Source organism: Haemaphysalis longicornis, unplaced genomic scaffold (assembly GCF_048455015.1).
Source record: "Haemaphysalis longicornis isolate Haplotype H1 unplaced genomic scaffold, Haemaphysalis longicornis Haplotype H1 scaffold_5, whole genome shotgun sequence".
NCBI classification, from domain to species: domain Eukaryota; kingdom Metazoa; phylum Arthropoda; class Arachnida; order Ixodida; family Ixodidae; genus Haemaphysalis; species Haemaphysalis longicornis.
This window is the reverse complement of record NW_027526385.1, coordinates 143,627,790-143,650,829: the sequence shown is the minus strand read 5'-3', so window position 1 is coordinate 143,650,829 and position 23,040 is coordinate 143,627,790. Positions and strand designations below refer to the sequence as shown.

At 45.8% G+C, this 23,040-nt stretch overlaps 1 protein-coding gene across 1 annotated transcript in view; it reads left to right on the top strand.

The window, feature by feature from the left end:
- The window catches only part of LOC144139919 (alpha-(1,3)-fucosyltransferase C-like), a 36,950-nt gene that overhangs the window by 450 nt on the left and 13,460 nt on the right, over window positions 1-23,040 (top strand). The window lies entirely within an intron of this gene.

Genomic DNA, 23,040 nt, shown 5'->3' with positions numbered 1-23,040 from the left:
CGGCTCTTCGCCCGTCTGGTGCGCAACTGAATGGCGCCAAAAACAAATGGCCACCATTTCATAACGGAGACAATTAAAAGCAACGTGTTCTGGATATCTACGGCACTGCTCCAGCTGCACGCATTGGCAAAAGTGTAGGCTTGTACGACTAACGCGCTAGCCTCTCTGGGCGTCTAAGCGTTTTCTGCTGCTGCTTAGGAGAATACTGTGGATTTCAAATTTTGCCGCTCTGGTAACGCAAAATTAAGGCGCTTGGAAAACAGGGAAGAAAAATAACTCCGGCGTGTTAGTCTTTTTGTGATTATGCGCTACAGAACTCTTATCCTATATTTCTTGCAACTTTTTTGGGTAGCTTTCCTGCAACACGTTTTATGGCTTAGATGAGGCGCATTGCAACCATATTTGAAAAGCAATTTTCCGCGAAGAGCGGGAAGGAGTACCAGCTGAGCCGCTCCTATTTCGCTCCGCTAATGCTAGTCGAATTATGAACACAGAAAAGGATGCTGACGACGGACGGCCACGCAAAACAAAATTTTCATCGCCACGCTCCAATCAGGATGAAAGGCGGCATACCGTCTTGGCTCCTTGCGCTGTAAAAAGCTTCACAAATTTGCCTTTTTCCGTAGCAGGTTAGACTAGCGTCGCTAGGTTAGGCAGTGCCCAACATTTTGGGAACCCAAGTTCACCGTACTTCCTACCCTTTTCCAGGAGTATTTCATTACGAGCGAGAGTTTTATACAGTGAAGTTTTTGCTCTGTGGTCAAAAATGTGACCACATTGTTTTAAAACAGTGAGAAATACCATCAGGCACCCCCAAATAGCCGCTTGGATGTCATTTTCCCCTGAAGAAAGAAGCCAGCCGTGTAAACACAGGTTGAAGGCGTGAGTATAAATTCTGTGGCTCTGGTGTCATCGGCCTGTAAAGAGAATGCGCTAAATTAATATTACCAGAAACTGTACCAGAAGGCAAAATCGTAAGACATAAGCTGCCAGTGTATGGTTTCGATAAACATTTTTACACGTACGTAAGAGGCGTTACTTTACGGAGCAGATATGGTGCAGGAAAACCACAAAAACCAGAGTCTTTTTGATCTTCTGTGGTGATCGATGTTGGCGTGACGATGGGAGCGATGTTATCTCCGTTGTCGCTTTTGCTCCAGCACGTACGAACTCGGCCGGGGTATGCAGTAAGGCGCGTTAATGTCGAAGGTGGTCAGCTCACCTACTTAATGGAAGGCATCTGCAGAACAGCTTCTGGGAAGAGTGACGGCTTTCTGTTCTGCAGTGAACAGCTCCAATGTCAAGACGGATTGGATCACTCCGCGGCTACACATTTCATTCCATGCGCCGTAACCAAAAGGGGTACTGACACCAATTTCGGCGTTGATGTTATTGCACAGTTCGCTTCCTTTACTCAACAGAATACCCTGGCTGAAATGTGAGCGGCCTGCGACGCGAAGAACATACTTTAATTGGATCTAATCTAATGCGCTGACGCGACAGCACGCGGAGCGGCGCCCAGCTAATGAACATCACCGTGATATCACCACGAAGTAGACAAAGGAATTGGTGCTTATGACTACACCTAACGAAGGGTTTATTAGGTGAAATGTCCCGGCTGACATATGCAATTTATGAAGCTGATTACCATATCTCTAGTCGATTTAGGTTGTGGCGGCTTAACCTAAAGTTGCGCAGTGGAGCTCGTGCTTGTACTCGCGTGTGTTTGCGTGCACGGGTGCGTGACAGAAGAATCTGCGTGCGCGTGTGTAAGTGAGCGCTCAAAAGGGTGACTCTATATCTCTTTCCGTCCAGGTGTGGGGCTGAAGGATGCACAAACCGGCCTCATGAATCAAAGGGAGAGGGGGCAAGTCCTTCGTTTCCTCCCAAGCTGTTTCAGTTATTGTCCCATTTTTAATGCAAAGTCCCTATTTTCAACCAACGCTTTCAACATCTACCGGCCAGCGGTTCTTTCTTGGTGTGCGGTACAAGAAACCCCTACGAGGCTGGTGAGGGGGATGGCGCTTTTCACTCACGGAGCGCAGTGTAGATGGCGCGGGGATAGATCGCTATTACCCAGCGTTCCCCGTGCTCACAGCGGCGGGCGCGTCGGTGGCCCCCTTCCGTCGGCTTTGTCATCTGCTCTAGCGAGGGTTTTGGGCCTGTTTTAGCGCAGCTTCGTGTCAATAGCGCGCCTACTTCGAATGGCTTGATTAACTTATTTGACAGCAGCTCCTGGGTAGCCCGGACCCGACGGAATCAAGTGGTAGTACGGCAAAGGTACATTAAGAATTTTTTGCAGGGCAGGAAAACAAAAAGCAAACACCCCTTACAGAGATCTTGCCGCTACAGAAACGTTACCTTTTCTGCACTGTTTGTCCCGAATAAGACGGCGTTATATAAATTACTAAAACCAGTTCGGTTGTGTTTTAACAGGTATTACAAGAGGCGAATTGAACAAGTGGTTCTGATAAATAGCGGTTTTAAAAATTCCGTGAGAGTTCTCGCAATTGTCAAGCTTACGAAACTTTTCAGTTTACATCTGTATAAATGGGAATCTTAAGCCCACGTGCCAGATTGTTTTCGTGTCTGCGCTTGTGTCGCGCGGTGGTGTAGCCCCGAGCTAGCACATCATGATGGCTAGGTGCCGCTGTCTCAATCTTCGGAACACGCTCCTCTGGGTTTTCTTTCTTGCGATGCATGGCGGGCTGCAGCGGCGCGTCTGCCACTCAAGCCCCGCCATGGCTGATGTTGCGGTGTTTGGGACGCCGCCCCGCGAATCCCACGTACCGGCTGGCAGAATCTCTCGTTTCACTCCTTGTAGAGCCACGTTCGTTTACTCAACTGACGTCACATGAATGATTGCTGTGGGTTTCAAAGCTTTTCTTTCCAAACACCTTCACACCGCGTTTTGGAGCCAATTTTTAGTTTAACGGTTCCCCTTTTGCATACTCGTTAGCTGTATAATTGTCCCATCAGCTTCCCAAGGACCATATACTCATAAGAAAAAGCGTGAATATTTATTTCCCAGATTCTCTAACCAGACTCTGCCGAATGTTCCCCTGTTACAAATCGTCATAGTACCAACCGCCTGATAGCGAAACGCCATGTGACGGCGGGAATAATCACAGGCCAACAACTAGCGACTCCAGAATTGTTTTCTCTCTCTAGCTGCGCCGTAACCTTAGCGGCTCCAGCGCGTGCTGTCACTACAACCATCAGCCATTTTGCAATATCCCTGAATACATAGGGAAACAATACAATCAGGGGGTCATCCAGAGATTGCATTCCGGTTTTGTTTCAGTTTGGAATTGGTTACTTTTTCTTCAGACTTTTCATTCTTCTTGATTTACTCATTTATTTCTTTTCTCTTTTGATGTTCTTTCTACCTCTTCAGCGTTCATCCCCCAAGCTCAAAATGTAACCCTGCGTTCTTCACTGCTAAGGTTGCCAGAACAACTGCCAGTCTGCCCTTATCAAGTAACCGCCTTTCGATGTGGCAAGAAGGACCCGATTTCCAGCTTGCCAGCCGAAATGTTTTCTCTCAGGAACATCAACAAGCAGCACCACACGTACGCGGAACCTAAGCGTCAATTATTCAACACTTTTGAAGGTCAATAAAAGTGAGGTAATGAAACATAAACAGATTATATCACGTTTTTTTAGGCTACATACTGCAAGGCGGTAATTTGCTGTGATCCTAGTGGAGAATGGAGCGAGATTTAGATTTTCTAACATCGCCGCACTTGCGGTAGGAACATTAGGAACAATTTTTGGAGGCAAACTTTGGGCATCAGAGAAAATAAGAACTCTAGAGAGAAAAATGACTGCGAAAGTTCTCTTGAACAAGCACTCGCTGAGGACACAAACGCCGTTCAGTACAGGTGTGTAGGAAGCGTGGATTAAAGTAAAATCATTACAGCAAATTGTGGTACGTAGGAAGCCTGGGGGAAGTTACTCGAGAAGACGCTCGTCGATAACACGACGTTCAATGAAGGAGCGTTTGATAAAGACGCGTTTGATAAGCTGTCTGGTTAAGCTGTAGTCACATGTCCGTTCGTCATAGTAAGTTTCGTAAAAGGTGATTTTTTTACAGCGTAATTATTGATACTTTGATTCGGCGTCGTGGGGCACTCTTAAACCAGTATGTCATTTTGTTTTTTTATAATTTTTTGTAATTGTAAGCTATTCTGCAGCTGACCGCCCATTCTTTCCGAACATTGTCCTCTATGCTGCGATATATATTGCTAAAATTTTGTGAACTGACCAGTCAGTTCAATATCTTGCGACCTATATGCCTGTGCTCGGCGCTTTTTTTCCGGCCGATAGTTGTATAATTGGTAAAAGATTTGCGTATCATTGAGGCATAAAATGTTTGATAAAAAAATAATGCAGGTTGGGAAGTGCGTGAAAAAAAACCGGAACTCGTTCACTAAAATTATTACTATTATTGTTGTTTCATCTGAAATCATTTTGTAAAGAAATTTGCGTTTTTATGGTTGATATATATTTTGTGTGGCACGAGCTCCCAGTGACACTCTTCACTTTTTAAATCGAACTCAGTCTGGTATCCACTTCACTCGCGTTACAAAATGTCGCTTAAGGATATTAAAAACCCGAACAAATTAGGTGCATTGGGTCGAGTTAGCGATTGGGTTTGATACCTGGGAACAAGGATATAAAACATGGTTAAAACTTCACTCATAGATTTTGTATACGTTTATAAAAACATCGCTCGCTCCATTTATGGAATCGGCTGCACTCGGTGCAGGAATTCTTTCGTTAACGTGTTATTAGTCACACGGAAATATCGCATTAAGAGGTGGTTTTCGAACGCCAAAGCGGTGTTTCTGCCTGCTGTGTGCAGCCTTTATAAAAAAGGCACGTGCATCAGTTTCTGCGGAGGAATTTAGGTTAATATACGTTAGGTTAATTGTAAAAAAATGATAATTAGGTTTACATTTGTATTAACAAGACACCGAGAAAAAGTAAACAATACGGTACAAATAACGCAGTGAACAGGTTGTGCTTGAAATGAAAAATTATTAAGTGCGAATGCACTTTATAAGCGACCCTGAATTCCGGTGACCGCCGTCCGTCCACATAGCAACAGCTGCGGGTGCGCGCGCTCCTCGTCTTCCTTGGCAACGGGGGGAGATGGGCGCGCGCTGCCTGGCCGCTGACATGGCACATACTCACGTGGGGGATTGGCCAGGAATCTCCTCGTCTTCCTTGGCAACAGGGGGAGATGGGCGCGCGCTGTGTGGCCGCTGACATGGCACATACCCACGTGGGGGATTGGGCAGGAATCGGGCGTGAGAAGGGCTAATGCACCCGCTTAAAGGAGTACTGACACGAAATTTCAAAGCTGAGATTCTTTTTTTTTTTTTTTTTTACGCAAGTACGCCCTTTGGCATAAACTAGATGTAGTCCAGCAGTCCCGTCTCCACAATGAAGTCGAGGAGGGGCCGGTATTGGGAACCGTGCGTCCAGCGGCGAAGGTCAGGTGGTCGTCCTGGGTGGTACCCAAGGGCCCTCATGTGACGAACTCGTGCTGCCTGGAGGCCCGAGCATGAACCAAGGAGGTGGTCCAGGGTCGCTTCAGTGGCAGGGGTGAGATTCGCTCTAGCAATCAAGTACAACGATAACACAAATAGGTGTCTGTGCATGGCACATACCCGCGTGGGGGATTGGCCAGGAATCGGGCGTGAGAAGGGCTAATGCACCCGCTTAAAGGAGTACTGACACGAAATTTCAAAGCTGAGATCCGCTCTAGCAATCAAGTACAACGCCAGCACAAATAGGTGTCTGTGAATAAATGCATCTTTCTTTCTTGGTAGTTGTGTGTGTGTGTGTGTGATCTCTCTTTCGCGAACATTACCGAACCGCGCAAATTCAACTCCTGCATTCGCACTTTCACATTCTTCCCCTCGGGGAAATGCGAGGAAATTTTTTTATTCTACTCGCTTTCTACTGTTGTACTATTTGTACTATTGTGGCGATGCCCCGCTCTCTCCTTGTGTAAGCGTTCTACACGCTGGGATCTGTCGGTCTTCGCATCATGGGGCTAGAAGCGGATGTTCTGGCCCTGGCAGCGCGGCATGTGTCCTGATTATCCGCCTCTTCTTTAGGCATCCGGATCTTCTTTACGATGAATGCCGCATTATACTCTCTACGCACGCTTTCCGGGAATCCCCAACGGGTGTACTCGCGATCGGCATTTTCTTGCTACTTCTTTCTCCGTAGGAACGCCACAACCTAGTGCTTAAACAGCTCTCCTGTTAAAATATAACAGTTGCCAAAAAGCTGTTCCTCGTGTGTGCAGAGGAGCGAATTGTTTTGCAGCGTAATATTTTACAAGGAAACATCTATAAATCCTGTCGTAAAAAAATCAAAGCAAGCTTGCACGGAGTCACAGGTGGTGTTTGTCCCACTAAGCTAAATTCGACAACCACGATGCAAATTATTGAGAAACATTTATATATGCCGCTAAACATTTAATATATGCCGCTCGTCAGCAGACGACAAGGCCACACGCACAGTAAAGTATGCAAGATATTTATTTCTGCAGCGCCCTTTCAGGTCTTGCCATTGAATACCTCAAGTTCCTCCTGTCGTTTTTTGTGATCTTCTTGGCTACTCATTTCTCAGCTGGCAGCGCGGCACACGTCCTGATTATCCGCCTCTTCTTTAGGCGTCCGGATCTTCCTTTGTTGCCCCGTCCCCAATGTGAGCCGGAGAGTCAGAGAGCGTTGGTGCCGCTCCCGCCGCAGCGATCACAAATTTTATGAGCGCACGCAAGTGCCCCTACCAACGCGAAGCGAGGGGTTTCAGAAGCAGACGACAGTCGCTTTGTCGGCGACACAGTTTGCGAAAACGCTGACTGGCAAGTGCGCTCGGCGTTCTTTCTATTGGTTTTTCCGAGCTCCGCACGTAGCGCAAGCCCCCGAGCATGCCTGAATACGTAACTGTGAATACGAGCCTGACCTGATAGCGTTTACTGTTTTCAGTAAAATTGGTTGTTCTTTTGTTCTCACCTCTACCTCACCAATTTTTATCAATTATCGCTTGGCATTACATGCACGTTCTTCAGTCAAAAGCTTAACTTTCTAATTTTCAGGTTTGATTAGCGGCTGCATTTGTCCTCTTTACACCCAATTCCTGGTCGATTTCCCACGTGTGTATGTGCGCTCGGCATTTGTTGGTATTTTCACGGCGTATAGACGGCGCAACCAAGAGCTTAAACAGTTCAGCTGTTAATAAATGGAGCAGCTTTCACTAAAGGTGCAAGGCCACTAAACCTTTCTTCGGAGACCCGCCCGTTCCACCTCTCATGGATTTTTAAATTTGCCGCGGAAAGTTTTCAATGATTGTCTGCCCCGGATCGTTTGGCTGCAGGCTTTCAGATCTTAATCTAGCGGCATTCATGTTCGCATCGACTGGTCACCTGGACATGAGGGGTCATCACCGGGGAACCAGGCAGCCCACTCGGCTGCGCGGGAGTGTATAACCTCTAGTCCTCCGCTGCTACCCGACTTGGCTCCTCCACCTACTGAGACATTACCACCAGCGATACAGCTTCTACGTTACAAAAAGGAAAAAAAAGACCGCCTCAAGGCCCTGACTCCAACCGGCTTTTTATCCGCCCTGCCTCCGCTCCCAAGATCAGCCGAAATTTTCATAAACAAATATTTTGCTAATGCTAGCCTTACCCCTGAGACCTTCCGGAAATGGTACACCCCGTCTCTACCGCCTCGATGTCCCTTCTGCGCCTTCCCCACTCCCGCCAATCTCCAGCACCTAATTTGGCACTGCCCGAAGTTCGTGCGCTACAGAACCTTCAAGCCTCCTCCAAATACAGCCTCTCTTTACATCGACCCTCGTACACTGGAACCCTCCATGCTGGCTTTAATTGCACACTTTTCCCTAAAAAGCGGTCTAGCGCGAGCAGTCTAGAGTCGTGAGCCTGCTCTCCTCACCCCACGCGGCCTCTTCAGCATTCTTAAGGAGCCCACCTGTTTTGGGTCGAACTGTACTCATTTAAGATGTCCCAAGTTACAACCCCCCCCCCTTCTATTTCCCCTTCCCCCACTTGACGTAGAGTCTTCCTGCCACAATAAAGGCTACCTCCTCCTCCCAATAGCACGCGCTTGAACCCACAGCCACCGGCTTCTAGCCCTGTCAGACTCTATGTACACCACTGGGTACATTTAAATGCTCGTATTTTTGGCAACAAGAACTGCGGCAACTAAACATTTTCTTTAGTTAAGCATACTTCAGTATCCTTCGTCTAAAAATTAATATTTTAGAGCCATCTGTGGCTAGTAAGATTACTACGAGTGTAAACAAAGAAAAATGCGACGCACGCGACGGCTCTAGCTTCTGAAATGTCTACACTTTGTCCTCGTTTTCTCAAGACTTTCGTCCCTAAAAATATGAAAACAACTCATAACACACAAATATATGCGTATGTTGAAATATTCAGTGCTACATGATACTCCTGACCTCTGTGACGCTATGCACAAAATTCTATTCATGTCTAAAAAACAACTAAGAATGTTTTGGGGTCAGTGAATATCCAATTTATCTTATTCGGTAAAATAGACAGCGTAGAAACAACAAAACAATTTTGCAAGGGGAAATAGCGAGCGGCGTCAGAAAGGCCTAGAAATGAGTTTTTGCAGCGCGAACTCGGCGTCGGTGTTCCCAATGTCAGGCGCCAATGCACATGAACTGGCTTGGAGAACAGCGCGCAAGAGATCATGTCATGACCGCTACTTCAAGGACACCGCTTTTATATCTTGAGGAAGCCAGGTTAGGCTTTGACACCGGAAAGCGCTTTGCCCTGGTTCGTCTCTCTGTCTTTTATGTAGTGACGATATCTTAAGTGTTTTCTGCTGCTTTGAATTTGGTGGGGGATGTTCTTGCTGTATTCTTTTTATAAGTTATTTATAGCTTCCCTAACCTTTGTTTGCATTTGCTTTCACATCTAGTAATAAGGAGACATGAGAGGGCGAGACCGCGTGTTTTCTGTACGCAATAAGCGGCGGAATTTGTTGTTCGGCCTATATATTTTTTCGCTTCAAAATTAAAATATTTTAATATAAACTCCTAAAAATTTCTATGTCGCCTTCTTGGCTTGTTCGTGTTGCTCACGACTGTCAATAGGGGCTACGCTTCTGTCCAATCTGCTGTTATTGTACCCAGCCGTTGCTTACCCCGTACTTGTCGGGCATTTAGAGTGGCCCAGTGGTTCGGTTGACGGTTTCACAACGTAACGATGCCCAGTTCGATTTATAGAACCTTCCTATCCGCTTGTTGTTCTTGAGCACAAACACGCGCTCGTGAGCTATTGCCTCCTCGACAGTTTGCCTCATACCTTTTCGCCTACTATTGTCAGCCTCTCCTTTTCGCAGGTTAACATAGTTTCCTAGTAAGGCTCCGAGGCGGAACTAACAGCTGAGACTGCTGCGCTGTTAAATACCTAAAGAGTGCATGACTTTCTTCATGCCCCATTCACTTCGGCGTTTTGGAGTTGGATCAATTGCAAGAGCGAACTCATAACAAAAAGGATGTAGTAGAGGTTTTCAAAGCTTTTGAGACAAACACTTAAGGCCAACCCCTGCGCAGCCACCGCGCAGCCAACTACCTGTAGCCTTGACCGGTGTTATCGGTTTCCTGAATCCCCCAGAATATTGGGCTCCTTCTATCGCGCTTTGTTGCTTTATCTTTCCCTTGCTTTCATACTTTCCTCTCTCTTCTCATCTTCACACCGTCTTTTATATACCGCAACGCAAAATCGCCAAGTGAGAAAAATGGCTGCAGCTTAGCTCAGCAAATCTTGGATATGAAAATCGAAGGCTGTACTTCCCCTGATTACGTCTTGGTTCCCCTTGGTTAATTTTTGATTTACCTGTTATTATACTATTCTTCCGAATCCAGCCTTTGCCTATGGTTAAAGCCCCGGTTTCGGCTCTTTGCGAGCCGAACGGCTGGCTTCTTTTGAGTCTCTGACGATAGATCTGCGGGATTGGGATTCCTCCAGTGTAGCAGCTCGCCGGGAAATGACCCACAAGTTGTCCGACGTGGTTTGTCGACGAAAGCTGAAAGCTTCCTGCTCCCGCGGAATGCTCAGGGAATAAGGCGGTCCTGCACTCTTGTCATCCACGGCCAAGATCTCATGAACGCGACTACTCAAGTGGCCTGGTGGCGCACCAGCTGCAGAGAGCGCATGCGCCAACCCTGGAGAAGCAGTGGCGCCGGGTCCTAGGGCTTCTTTGACAGCGTTGGACAATATTTCCCGAAGTTTTAAAACTTCGATGAGCACACGTAGGCTGTACGCATGAGCGCAGATTCTGATAAGGAGGGTGCGGTATCGGTATACAGTCGAGTCGACTTATAACGATACCGTTTATAACAATATATCGGATATAACTATGAACAGCTATTGCACCGTCCACTTTTGTGTTCTTTCCGTGGGAAAATAAACCGCTTATTACAATGCTCTAGTGCCGCGATATCGGATATAACGATTGAATCGAGTTATAGCAAGCACTGCAAATGCGAGGTGCGGCGGCTCTCCATCCCAACCACGCCGACACTATGCGCCGCGACGCGCCCGAGTCCCGTCCACAGCTCAGAAAACGAGTCAACTGCGCAACTTACGAGCAGCGAGGGTAGGAGGGGAATAGTTCTTCTTTCAAATTCCCCTCTCGAAGCCGCCGCTTTAGCCCCGTCCCCAGGCCTGCTGCTTTTTATTTGACTGGGTGCCTCTTCAACTACGTCTGTTTTTCAGCAGATCGGAAGTCAGGCCCAGTGTTTTGGAAACGTCTGAGTGTCTCACTGAAGATGCAATCGTTGCGCAGATACGTGCTGCGGACAGCGGTGGCAAGGACAGCTCTCACACACGCGATTGCACAGCCTACTCGGGTAGGACCTTCGCAGAAGGCCCAACGCGTGGTACCCCTCAAGGACTTCGTTTCCACCAAGGACCTTGGCTTAGCTGGGTGAAGCATCTATAGATGCTCTTGAAAACGTTGTGCACCAGCTTGATGTGCAGCAAACAATGCTGACGGGGTATGGCTTCTTTTCCGCAAATAGGTGGCAGTACAACCTTGCTTGCCTACAAATAAATTGTTTTGAGCTCTGGTACGTCTTTTTATTTAGCAACCCGCATATAACAATAATCGGTTATACTGATGGAATTTCCTTGGTACTTGGATATTGTTATAAGTGGACTAGACTGTAATGGGAAAGGATTGCCGGGGAACGCGCGTTGATAGCTACGTATCGATGGCAATGATTGGGACCGAGTCCCAAGTGATATTGTGACCGGGTTGTTTGAGGTGTACCTGCAACACGATTAGCGTTATGTCACTTTGGGCAACGTCATTTGTGTGCTCAATTAGTCTCCCTTCAGTTTTTCCAGTGAGCGTAAATTTGGTGCGTCGCAAACACGACAGCACATTTAGTTTATCAATTCGGGGTGTCGTTGCGTTGAAGCGCATATTTGGCATTTTAAAGTTGCTGCCTGAGCTTACCTATTGGACTGTGGTAATTGTGGTCGTTCTATTGGGTAAATATCCATTTAAAGCTTTGCCTTAACCCGCTGGATAGGAACGGGGGCCCGATTATGCTCTCTGCTGGAGGGGGATGTTGCTGACCTGCGTTCTCAGCGAAATTATTTGCTTTAAATAACCACTTCTTCTTAGGTCACTTCGAATCCTGTAAAGACATCATTTATGCGCAAATGTGAACAACTTGAAGAGGCAAAAGAGTATCCTTGTCTCTCAGGTTGCCAACAAGCTAAGTCCAGGTATTGACGGCCATATGCATGCTTCAGATCGACCATCGTCAAGACGTCAAAATTTATTTTACACCACACTATAATGTCAGAATGGCTGGCTTCCCGCACGCCGTAATACCTGTTGTTGGCTAGATGGAGGTGAGATGTTGCAAAAGTGCTTGCGGATGTCCGGCTTCAAAACTCAAAAGCAGTTATCTACATTCCATACGAATATTTTTAGGGGACGACTACATGAATCGAGAGCGTCACTATCCATAGCCTCCAGTTAGGGTCGGTGTACGTCATTGAAACTAAAGCACATATTACTGCTCCAGAATCTTTCTTCGAAATTCTCTCGTTAAAAGGCACTACGTGATGCACAAGCAGAAGGTCAAGACGCGGTTGTCGTAGGGCGGCTGGAGAGCGACTTGTTCTGGACCATGGTCAAACAATTGTACCGCGAAATTGGCACCCAGTGAACACCCATTTGCGGGTAAAGACAAAGTTATGTTCTCATCCTTGATGTCGAAGACGATCAGCATTTTATTGAGCCCACCAGAACCCTTAACATAAGTCACCGTTGTCCCGAAAGTGGGGGTTCAGCATTCTATTGAAGCCACCAGAACCCTTCAGATAAGTCACTGTTGTCCCGCAAGTGGGCGGAAAGTTGGCGTGCATCTATTTAGGCAGGATATAGGGAGTTTTATCAAGTCCCTCTTTATTTCGGCAAGTGTATGTACACCAACGGCTATGCGACTTTCTCGACATATGTGTTTTCGCCGAAATTTACACATAAAACAAAATAAGTAATTTATGTGCATCAACAAGAATGTAACGTACGCTAAGAGACTGGCGAAGTCTGATTGTGGTCTCAATGTTGATGAAGAATACGAACTCACACTAAGGAAAAATAGAAGTGGGATTATAGTGGGTGAAGTGAGGCTAAGAATTTTAAACATAAAGAAAACAAATCAATACTGCTAGAACAACAGGTATTTGAATAAACGATTCAAAATTGGTTGATGCGATTGACTAACAAAAGACGCGACCTGACCTGATTCAGCAATAAAAGAGCGAAGTGCCCGACAAACATCCCCGTTGCATCAACCAAGCCCCACTGCCCAAAATGACAATAAATTAGGCACCGACAAGGCGAGACCAAGGCGCCGGAGGGGATCCTCCAGGTAACAATTTCGGAGGGAGGAGAACCGCCGGCAGGACAACAGGAAGTGGTCAATTGTTTCCTCCTCTTTACAGAAGCCGCACATGGCCGATGGCGCTATGCGTGCGCGGTGTAGATAAAATGTCAAATTAGGAGTTCGGCATCGAAAGCAAGTCAGTGTGACCTCGCACAGACGATACGTCGCAAAGTCACACTTCTAAGAGTGCCGGAGATGCTCAATGTCAGGGCAGCCAGCGATGCTTTGTGGTGGGAAACTGTCCAGCGAACTGTACCCTCGAAACCTAATTGCAACAACGTAGGCTATCGGGGGCACAGTATCAAACAGAGGACCATTCAGTGCTACTCCTGACAGGTAATCCGCGGTTCCGTTAAGTTCAATACCTTTGCCTACTGGGACCCAGACCGGATGTATTTCCCTGACGTGTGCGGGTACAAACATCGACAGCGATCGGCGAAGTGAAGTAACGGTCGGGGAAGGTAAAGAAGAGCGGAACGAAAGTCTCCGTCACAATTATCACCTTTTGATGATCTTCACTGAGTTTTCAAAGCGCCGGCGCTATTCCCATACTTTTTTGCGAATATATTGAGGTGAAATTTGAAAGACGCAGAGCAAATGCCCATTGAAGCGCGGGGGAAAATGTACCAAACAAGCTTTTTGTCCTGGTTCGCTCTTCGTCGGTTGCTTCAGGCGCCAGACTTCTTATTTCTCCAGATTTTTTCCTCCCATTAGATCGCCAGGAACGCCAAATCACTGTCTACATGAATTTCACATTCACCAAGCCTACAGAAAGATAACCAAAATTTTGCGTCAGTTGCTCTTATTGTGAAAAATTCGTTGAACGTGCTGCTCTGGAAAGAATTTTACCTTTAGGTATGCCTCGGCCGGGCATACTCTGTATAAACTCAGTATTTATCTGATTCCAGATATACCGTGCGTTTTGGCACAAATGTACGAACCAGGATTTCTTCACCTTTAAATGGGCTTCGCATTGTTATTTGCAAAACATGACGTAAAAAGGTGCTGGGATACAAAAAATAAATTGATCTGGTTGAGAGGGAACAGGGGTCTTAAAACTAACTTTTTATTTATTGGCAGAAAGTTAAAAAAATTTGCACACAAGTGCATTTTTCTCTGTAACTTCAACTATGCAATTATATTTGAGTTGCTGCTGTTAGTTTGAAACTTATCATACAAAGTCTAAACCGCAATTATGTTATTTCTTACGCAGATTTATTGAACATTTGCATTGCACTTTGTAGCTTTTTATTACATGAATTGATAGCCGGAGTGTTTCTATAACCGATGACATTCTTCATTTTTCTCAAAAGTCATGGAATTTAAAAAAATTTTGTCAAGTATAAAAGATGGCAGTATTCGATGTTTTGGCTCATCAAAATAACTGCAAGTCATTATTTACGAATGGCCTAAATAGAAAAACTAAGAATGTCATCGGGTACCTCAGGTTGTACTGAAAAAGAAAATGGTACCAGGAATGACCTTATGAAGCAAAAAGAAGTTTCCAAAAAGCTGCGTAAGGCTGAGGTAAACAACCAAAAATAGGAAACTGAGGAAACTGAATTCGAAGTTTTGCCATGTATTATGAAATGAACACTCAGTAGTGGAACTGCAATATTTCTCTGTAACAAAGACACGTTCTCCCAATTCCCAAAGCGACTCCTAGCAACGAACGAAGCCGCTTCACATTGGCCGGGTAGCAACCGAAACAATGTGCGCATTTCTGGCGGGTCGAGCCAATGCAAGAAAAAGTAGTATCTACCATTCCCGTTAGCCCGCTTTCCCGCTTTCAGGCGACCCAGACTTTTCAATACCTGTTTTCAAATCACTGTTGCTTTCAAACGTTTTATGAGACACTGTTTATTTGTGACCTATAAATAAGCGGAGAAGGTTGCGTGCAGGGTAGATGTGTGCACGGGTTGTAGAGCAGCTGAGAACGGGTGGACACGGACAGCGTGCTAAAGTTTTCATCCGGGCACGGGCCTTTCCGGCGCCAAAATATAACTTCTTCGATTTGGGACTGGCTTTTCTAATGGCCCGTGGTGGGAAAGAAAAACTAATACGACACTAAGTTTTCTTTAAGAGCGCACAACAAACGAATTGAGTCTTAAAGAGAGAGAACTTTTTAGGGCGCAGCCCTTGGCATTTGTTACTTGGCTGAGCAGTGTCACCGTCGTCGTAACCAAATGAACGATGACAAGACCAAAGAGGGAAAGAAAGAAAAGGAGGAGGCTGTCGCGAAATTGGGAGGGGCGTGCGACATGCTTCTCCGTAAGTCGGCGAAAAGGGGAAGGGAGAGCGCAGAACGTTGTGCCCGCACAAGACGCTTGACTTCGCGACGCTTGGCGAGAACATGAGAGGGCCATGACGATGATGTGCGTTCGCTTCCTGAGACGGAGTTCGCAGTCCCCACCTGAGACGCACATCGCGTAACGGACCCAGAGAATCACGATAGCTGCCGTCAAGAGAACCCAACAGTGAGTGCTGCCTCAGCGCACTGCAGCCATCAGGAGTGAGTTCTGAACTTCGAATGAGGCAACCGTTCGTGCACTTCTTCAGCCCCTGCAACTAAACGAGGTACCAGAACAGAGGCTGAGCGCCGCCGACGCCACCACCCGAGGGAGTGCTGCACAGTGTGCTAGGAAACCGGTGCATATGCTTCGTGAGCCACTGCAAATACAAGTTTTTAAGTGCGAATGCACTTCTTAAGCGACCCTGATCCTGCGTCCACCGGCGATGTCCGCGCACGTGGAGATAGGCGCGCGCAGCCTGGCCGCTGACGTGGCACATACACACGGGGGGGATTGGCCAAGAATCGGGCGTGAGAAGGGCTAATGCACCTGCTTAAAGGAGTACTGACACGACATTTCAAAGCTGAGATCCGCTCTAGCAATCAAGTACAACGACAACACAAATAGGTGTCTGTGAATAAATGCATCTTTCTTTCTTTGTAGTTGTGTGTGTGTGTGTGTGTGATCTCTCTTTCGCGAACATTACCGAACCGCGCCAATTCAACTCGTGCATTCGCACTTTCACATTCTTCCCCTCGGGGAAATGCGTAGATATTTAGCCTGTTTATTGCTTATTTATTTCCTGTAAATTGAGTTTATTGGCAGGGAATGGTAGCGTTACAGGTGACGGTACTCAGGTAGGCACTGAGAGGACTAGCCGGAGCGATGATCACAATGCAGCAAGCTATCAGAGATGGTTGGTTGGTTGGTTGGATCCGGAACGAGAATGGCGCGTACCCACTCTCGGGGATTGTCCATGTCCTATTGTGATTCCACTGCTGAAGAAGCTTAGTAATTAGTTTCAAACGAAGGGAAAATAGGGTACAGTGATGCTAACAATTTTGGACCCAAAATTGATTCAATACTACTGTACCAATACGTATTTCAATAAACGTATAAAAATGGGTTGAGGCTATTAATTAACAAGGCAAGCGACCTGTTTCGGCAATAAATTAGTGAAGAGCGCGAGAAACATCCCCGTTGCACCGACCAAGCCCGACTGCCCCAAATGACAATTAATAAATTGCGCACCCAGAAGGCGAGACCCAGGCGCCGGAGGGGAGCCTCTGTACCAACAGGTATTTCAAGAAACGATTAAAAATGGGTTGAAGCTATTGATTAACAAGGCAAGCGACCTGTTTCGGCAATAAATGAGTGAAGAACGCGAAAAACATCCCCGTTGCACCGACCAAGCCCGACTGCCCCAGAGATCGTGGCGCATTCTCCGCGAGGCCGGTGTTATCTCCTCGTCGTCTGCACAACCCCCATTTACTACATACCCATTATTGCCCATGGCCACCGTATCAGAGCATACCCACACGTGGCGTAGTGCGTCCTTCGCGGTGTCTGATAGCATACTCTAAATGGGCGAATCTTTTGCACTACGATTCATACAAATACGTCCTTGTGAAATTATTTGCCTCAACCTTTTTTGCACAGCGAAAACCTGTAGTCATTAGAACCCACATGATATCCAGCCGGCACTGCATGTAATTAGAGATAACTTGAAGCATCCAGTTCAACGAGGTAGCAACTGGATATATGAAATTATTCATATTGCCGTTGACACAACATTCCACAGTTTATGCATGGCCCCTATTCAAAAGTGGTTATGGTAAAGTGGTTCAAATTTCCACTGTATAATGCTACCATAATAATCACTGCTCCCACTCTTGCCTACAAAAATATGATTAGCGTGTGATGTTTTCTGTCCAAACTGTGCGCGTTGATTTGTCACTGCCTGTATCATGCGCGGTAAGCGCACAGTAATTTGTGTTTTGTGAAAGCGGGTTCAAGCTGAGGTCGAGTGAAAGTGCTCACATTCTGGTTATTCACTGTCGTTAAACGTTTTCTCTAAGTGCTGCTGGGAAAGAAAGGCATTGGAACCTTGCTGTTGGGAAATGTCCTGCTGTAGCTTTGCACGGAATAACTTTGTAGAGCTCATTCAAAGAGAAACCCCACTGCGGAGCAAAACCGTATCTCCTCTCTTACTCCAGCTCCGCGCGAGCCTCCGGTGGGTGAGCCTGCTCGTTGGCGTACGTCACCCTGCTTCCGCTTACAATATGGCTTGCCGCTGCAGCCTAATCACTCGAGTCAACAATAAGTAAGGTGGTGCTGAAATTCTATGATGTGACGGGTGATGGTGTGGCACCTAATTCTTGGTTTGCGTTGCGACTGAAGAAACGGCGTTATTGTGTATTACTCCGGTAGCACAAGTGTGGGATTCTGGCTTGATTGTTTGTTCTTAAGCGCATCCTAATGTCGGTCAAATGACCATTTTACTTTTTCTTCATAAAACGTGTTCTATTTTCTTCATCAATACTTTGGGTTAGTATATATGTAGGACTCACTCTATTTGTCGAATATTTTATTCTGGGCGTTGTGTTGTTGGATGCGTTAAAGAAGGCCTTTGAGTACTATGTCACTGTGGTGCAAGCAATTCACCGGGTGAAAGGGCTTCGCCTTGATTTTTTGGTGTTTATGCTTGCAGCGCCTTTCGTATTATAATATAGACTCGGCTACAGCGAACCTTCAAAAACTGTCCCCCTTATCTGCGTCAGCCGTTGTATTATTTTAAAGGAAAGATACGGCCCTTGGTTTACTAACCGCGATCCTGCAGCGTGCCATGGCACTGCCCTTTGGTCAGAATTTCTTATTAGCCCTTCAGTATGTAGACACCAGGTTCACCATAAGGCCTCCATCATTCTTGCACAAAATGACGGAAACTTGCCAGCACCGATACGTGTTATTTTGCCGGGTTTGTGTACCAATGTTGTATAAAACGAAAAGATAAATGGCTGGGACGAACAAAGGGAACCTTGGAATCCTTTTTAATAGATAATTATATTCTGAACGCGAGCAGGAACCGAGGAACTTCTTTAACAGCATACATAAAGAATAGGTGCGATATCAATATTTCTTTTAAAATATTTTTATATAAATTTTTTCCTATATTAATTTTTACCTCCTAGTATATCCCCAGTCAGGCTTTTTTGAACTTTTGAAACTTGTTTTAGTGACTTTTTTTAACGTCAACGAGTCCGTCCCTGCACAGAAGTCTAGAATTCAGCCAAACGAATCACGCTTGGCCCACCAATACAGCTGCAAAGGTGAATTTCAGTCATTATCATCTTGAAATCTGTTTAGGGCAGGTGTTACTGCATGGAGTGCAGCATACGCACAGGACACATCTAACACACTTATTTGAAGCTTTGTTTCCAGAAATATTTTTTTGATTCAATGTTATAATTTTGGTGCCTCCAAGCACGGAGAACGGGGTTGCTTTTGCTGGGGGGGGGGGGGGGCACAATCGGCACATTCGTATTTCTTGCTAGTTGGGCCTGGTCTACTGCCATAAGCAGCGGACTGAAGTTTTCTTCCCAACGCAAATATTAGTGGAGCATGAAACATTAAAGTACATGTTTATATTCAGTCTTTCAAAATAGCTTGGTGTAGTTTCTAGCCATTGGGAAAAGTTTATGAATCACCAAGAACTGTGACCAGTGCATGCCGAATTATGTTGACAAATTGTTTTCCAAAACTAAGATATATTGGGGCATTCTGGATTTTTCTAACAAAGGACCTGTTAATTGCTACATAAGAGGAAGCTTGTTTTGTTTATTTCTTGCTAAAAAGGTTTTTGGCAAGGCCTGGATACTCTGGTATAAATAGTATTGCGCTGTTTGCGTCTCCATTGGCTGCTCAATCAACAAGCTTCTTCCTCTGAGGAGAGTTATACATGACGGGGGTTTCGATCGTGGTCGGGTGGTATGTGAATAAAAAAGAATTCATAAATGCTTTTTCTCTCTTGGGAAATGCTGAGAGAACCGATGAATGGCTGCGACAAAACATCCGCTTCGCCGTTCGAAAAGCAATGTTTCATGTGTACTTTATGTGCATGGTTCGTATATTGGTAGAGGGCGGCATACTTATTTACTACTACTGTAAAAATAGATGCATTACGTGTTAGCTTAATACAAAAGAAGCATTCACAACACCAGCCAGCTGCTCAGGTTCTGTTGGCGGCATATATAAGAGAAGCAAAAATTAAGCTTGCGACGTGGTTCGAATCGGAAGAATAATATAATGGTAAAATCTGAGCCCGTCGTGATCCACTCAGTACAGCTGTCAACTGCCAGGGGATAATTTCTCTAGGTGATTTTTGGGAAATTTTGGTTTTGTATAAGGTTCACTCAGTAAGCCGACTGCTGTATGAGGCAGTAGCAAAAACTACGGATGCATCGCTTTTGTCGGAGTTGTGTGTGACCATAAAGGGTGCGTGTCACGACAAGCAATTGACCTGCGTAAGTGCGTTATGAGTAGTTGGAATTCTGCAATGTGGTAGCTTTAAGGAAGATCACGAGAAATTAGCTAGGTAAAGTATTTCCAGGGACACTGAAATGCTTCCGTATTCACGGATTGTCGGGAGATGAAATGTTGCCGAACACTAGCACTATGCTTCAAAGAGCATACTGAAATCCATTTTTATTTTCAATGTAAAGGTTGAGCATTAAAAACATCTTGATTAGCATAGAATTGCTCAATATAAGATCCAGCAGCGAAAGAGTATGGTGCAGCAGCATTTCCAATGTCTTCAAGAAACAGTTTCTTCCGTTAAACATTTGTGTGCTTGGTAAGAAACGTTTGAAAAATGCTCTTCAGTTGCATGGAAGTCTATTTAGCAGAGTTTTGATGCCTTGCCTAGACAATTGGGACAATGATGTAACGTCGCAACGCACGGGATGTATTTACGAGGCACACTAAGCGTGTGTTAAAGTATAAACTGGAAAGCAGTGGCAGCTTAGGCGGCTTCGACGTCCCAGGTTGTGGTTGTTGCTCCTTCATTAAATGGCGCATACACCCATTGGAACCGCCCTTGAAACGGGTTAGCTAATCAGACCTGAAAAGCCCCCCTCATAGCACTATATAATCAGTCCACTGAATTGAAGTGGGGAAATCACAACGGAACTATTTAGTAGAATTCGATAAAACATATAGTTTGGTGTCACCGCTTGGAGTACAGGGAAAAGCCCACCACTCAAACGGGTTTACAGGACCGGAGTTAGTTGCCCTAAATGTACACGTGAACGGCCGCAACTGCACCTTTACGACAAAACATCAGGAATGCTGCCCCGAGCGAAATCAGTGCGAGCATCGACAGAGCAATGTCAAGGTGTTGATTAGGTGTGGCTGATTAACAACTGCTAACGGCAGGGAAACCATGGCAATAAAACAAATGATCAGTTGTTGTTGTCTTTTGACCGCAAGCATCACAAAGAGCGCATAGGATGAGATCACCACGATGCAATTAAAAGCTTTGCCGAAGTAATTGAAACGTCAATGCTGATAATGTATTTTATAACTCCGGGGAGGTCACAAAAATGCAATTCCGAAGTGTGACCTAGATAAGCATGGTCGTCTATAATATGACAGAACTTTGTTGTGTTCTCCATATGCGGTGGTATTTGCAAAACCTTGCCCACGCCAGCAGAGATGAAATTAGGCAGAGGGGTTAATACAGCATAATTTAAAGATAATGCGGCCATGGATAATCCGGCCAAAGATGATTCGATGGTGCGGCAGCTGAAATCAGCCGTTTCATTTAGTCATGAGTCAGAGTGACCTAATCCGAATGAGTAACAAATCTTTTGAAGATGCTATGAGGTGCGACCGACAGAAGGGCTCAAACAACAACAACATTTAAAAATGGCGAGGTAAGATTTGTAAGGCAAGAACTATTGCAACAAACCGTCGCTTCACATGTTAGAATATAGCCATGTAAGCCATAACAATGTGAGCAATTAGCTTGTGGGCTCAGAGTTTTGTCGCCCGTACCCGGCGCAAGTATCGACGCATCCGTTGCTACTTCCACATGCGAGGGCAAGATCTCTATATTGGATTTATTCGCTACGAATCCCGGACAACACACTCATTTCGATATTAAAATATTTAGCAATAGCTCTCGCTTTATGTAAAGTACCTTATTAGGTATCAGACATCATGGTATTATCCGATTTGTTGTCACTTATATCGGCATCAAGTTCCTTCTCCCACTCTACAGGACATAATTGTTTTAAATTGACTGGGAGGTTTAATCCTTCGACATTACGCAGGCATTGAGCCGCGCCGTAGTCGAGGGCTCCGTAATAATTTTGATCGCCCAAGGATCTTGAGCATAAGCCTAAATCTCTAACAGACGGGCATTTTTGCTTTTCACCTCCATCAAAAACACGGCCGCCGCAGCCGTAGTCTGAACCCGAGTCTTCGTGCTCAGTAGCACAACGCCATAGGCACTGAGCCCCAGCGGCGGGTATATAATTGCTTTTACAGAGAAGCTGCACCGCAAATCCTAATTCCCCGTGTGCAGAAAAAAATACCAAGAAATTGCCGAGTGGGAGCACGTGAGAGCGGGCCTCGCGATGACCGCTCGGCAGTTATCAAATACAATTAAATGCTTAGCGCTCATCTCAGGGAGGTTGGCCAAGATTGGCAAAAAAAAAACTCCAGCATTCGCCTAAACCGTGACAACAATTGCAAAGTGAATGTAACCTGTAACGAAGCTTCCATAGAAGCCCACGAGTTCAGAAAATGGAAGCCCTTAAAGCTGCTCATGGCGCTTAGCGCTGCCTTTGTGACGAGGGTACACTTCCTCCGAAACAAAGAACAAATCCGATGTTATGCAAGATCCAGTCAAAACGTGACGTCACTTTGGCTGGATTAGCGCGAAAATTTGACTGAAAAATAGCTTTAGCAGGCCTCTGATTGCTGAGAGATCATGCCATTGCCATACGACGCAATTCGGCGAGCGCTGGGCGAGTATGATTCAATTCAGCGCCAGCATAACTAGTGCAGACTTGTGACTAGATGAACATGCTTAAGCATACGGTCGCATGATTCGCCAATGTATTGCTAAAAAATCTTGTATTTTCTCGGAATCTTTCTTCCGCATTCATTTCTTCCACCGCTGTATATAAGAAAGCAGTTGTTTGCCTTGATTGCAGCAGGTAGCAAACAGGAAACCGGGCACTGCGCCCCCCTCTTCGCTAGAAATGTTGCTCTTCCTTAGGATACAGAGCACAAAATGACACTAGACCACACTTTTCTGCTGCCCCCCCCCCCCCCCTCATACCAAAAGCGTACGCCCGCGTTCCTCCGATACAAATTTCTGCCTACGCCACTTCTTAGTTGTTATTGCGCCGCACATACGCAGGTTTCGTGCATGCCGTAAATTTAGATCAAGGTTAGGTTATGTTCAGACTACCGAAGTAACAGCCATATTCTGCGATTTGAACCTGAAAAAACGGAGTTTCACACAGTTCGGTTGGGGGAGAGGTGATATCACGTCCTTATTTAGAGATATTACGACAGCTGCGACAATTGCCTGAACCCGGCCTTATAAATGCTTGCGCGGTGTGTGTGCTTCACTTCCAAGAGACGAAATAACGCACAGTCATGCCAAACTCGTGACATTTCAATTTTATTCCAGGATAAAGACAAAACATCTTCGTTACGCTATACAAACTCAAGCATGGAAATAAATACTAAA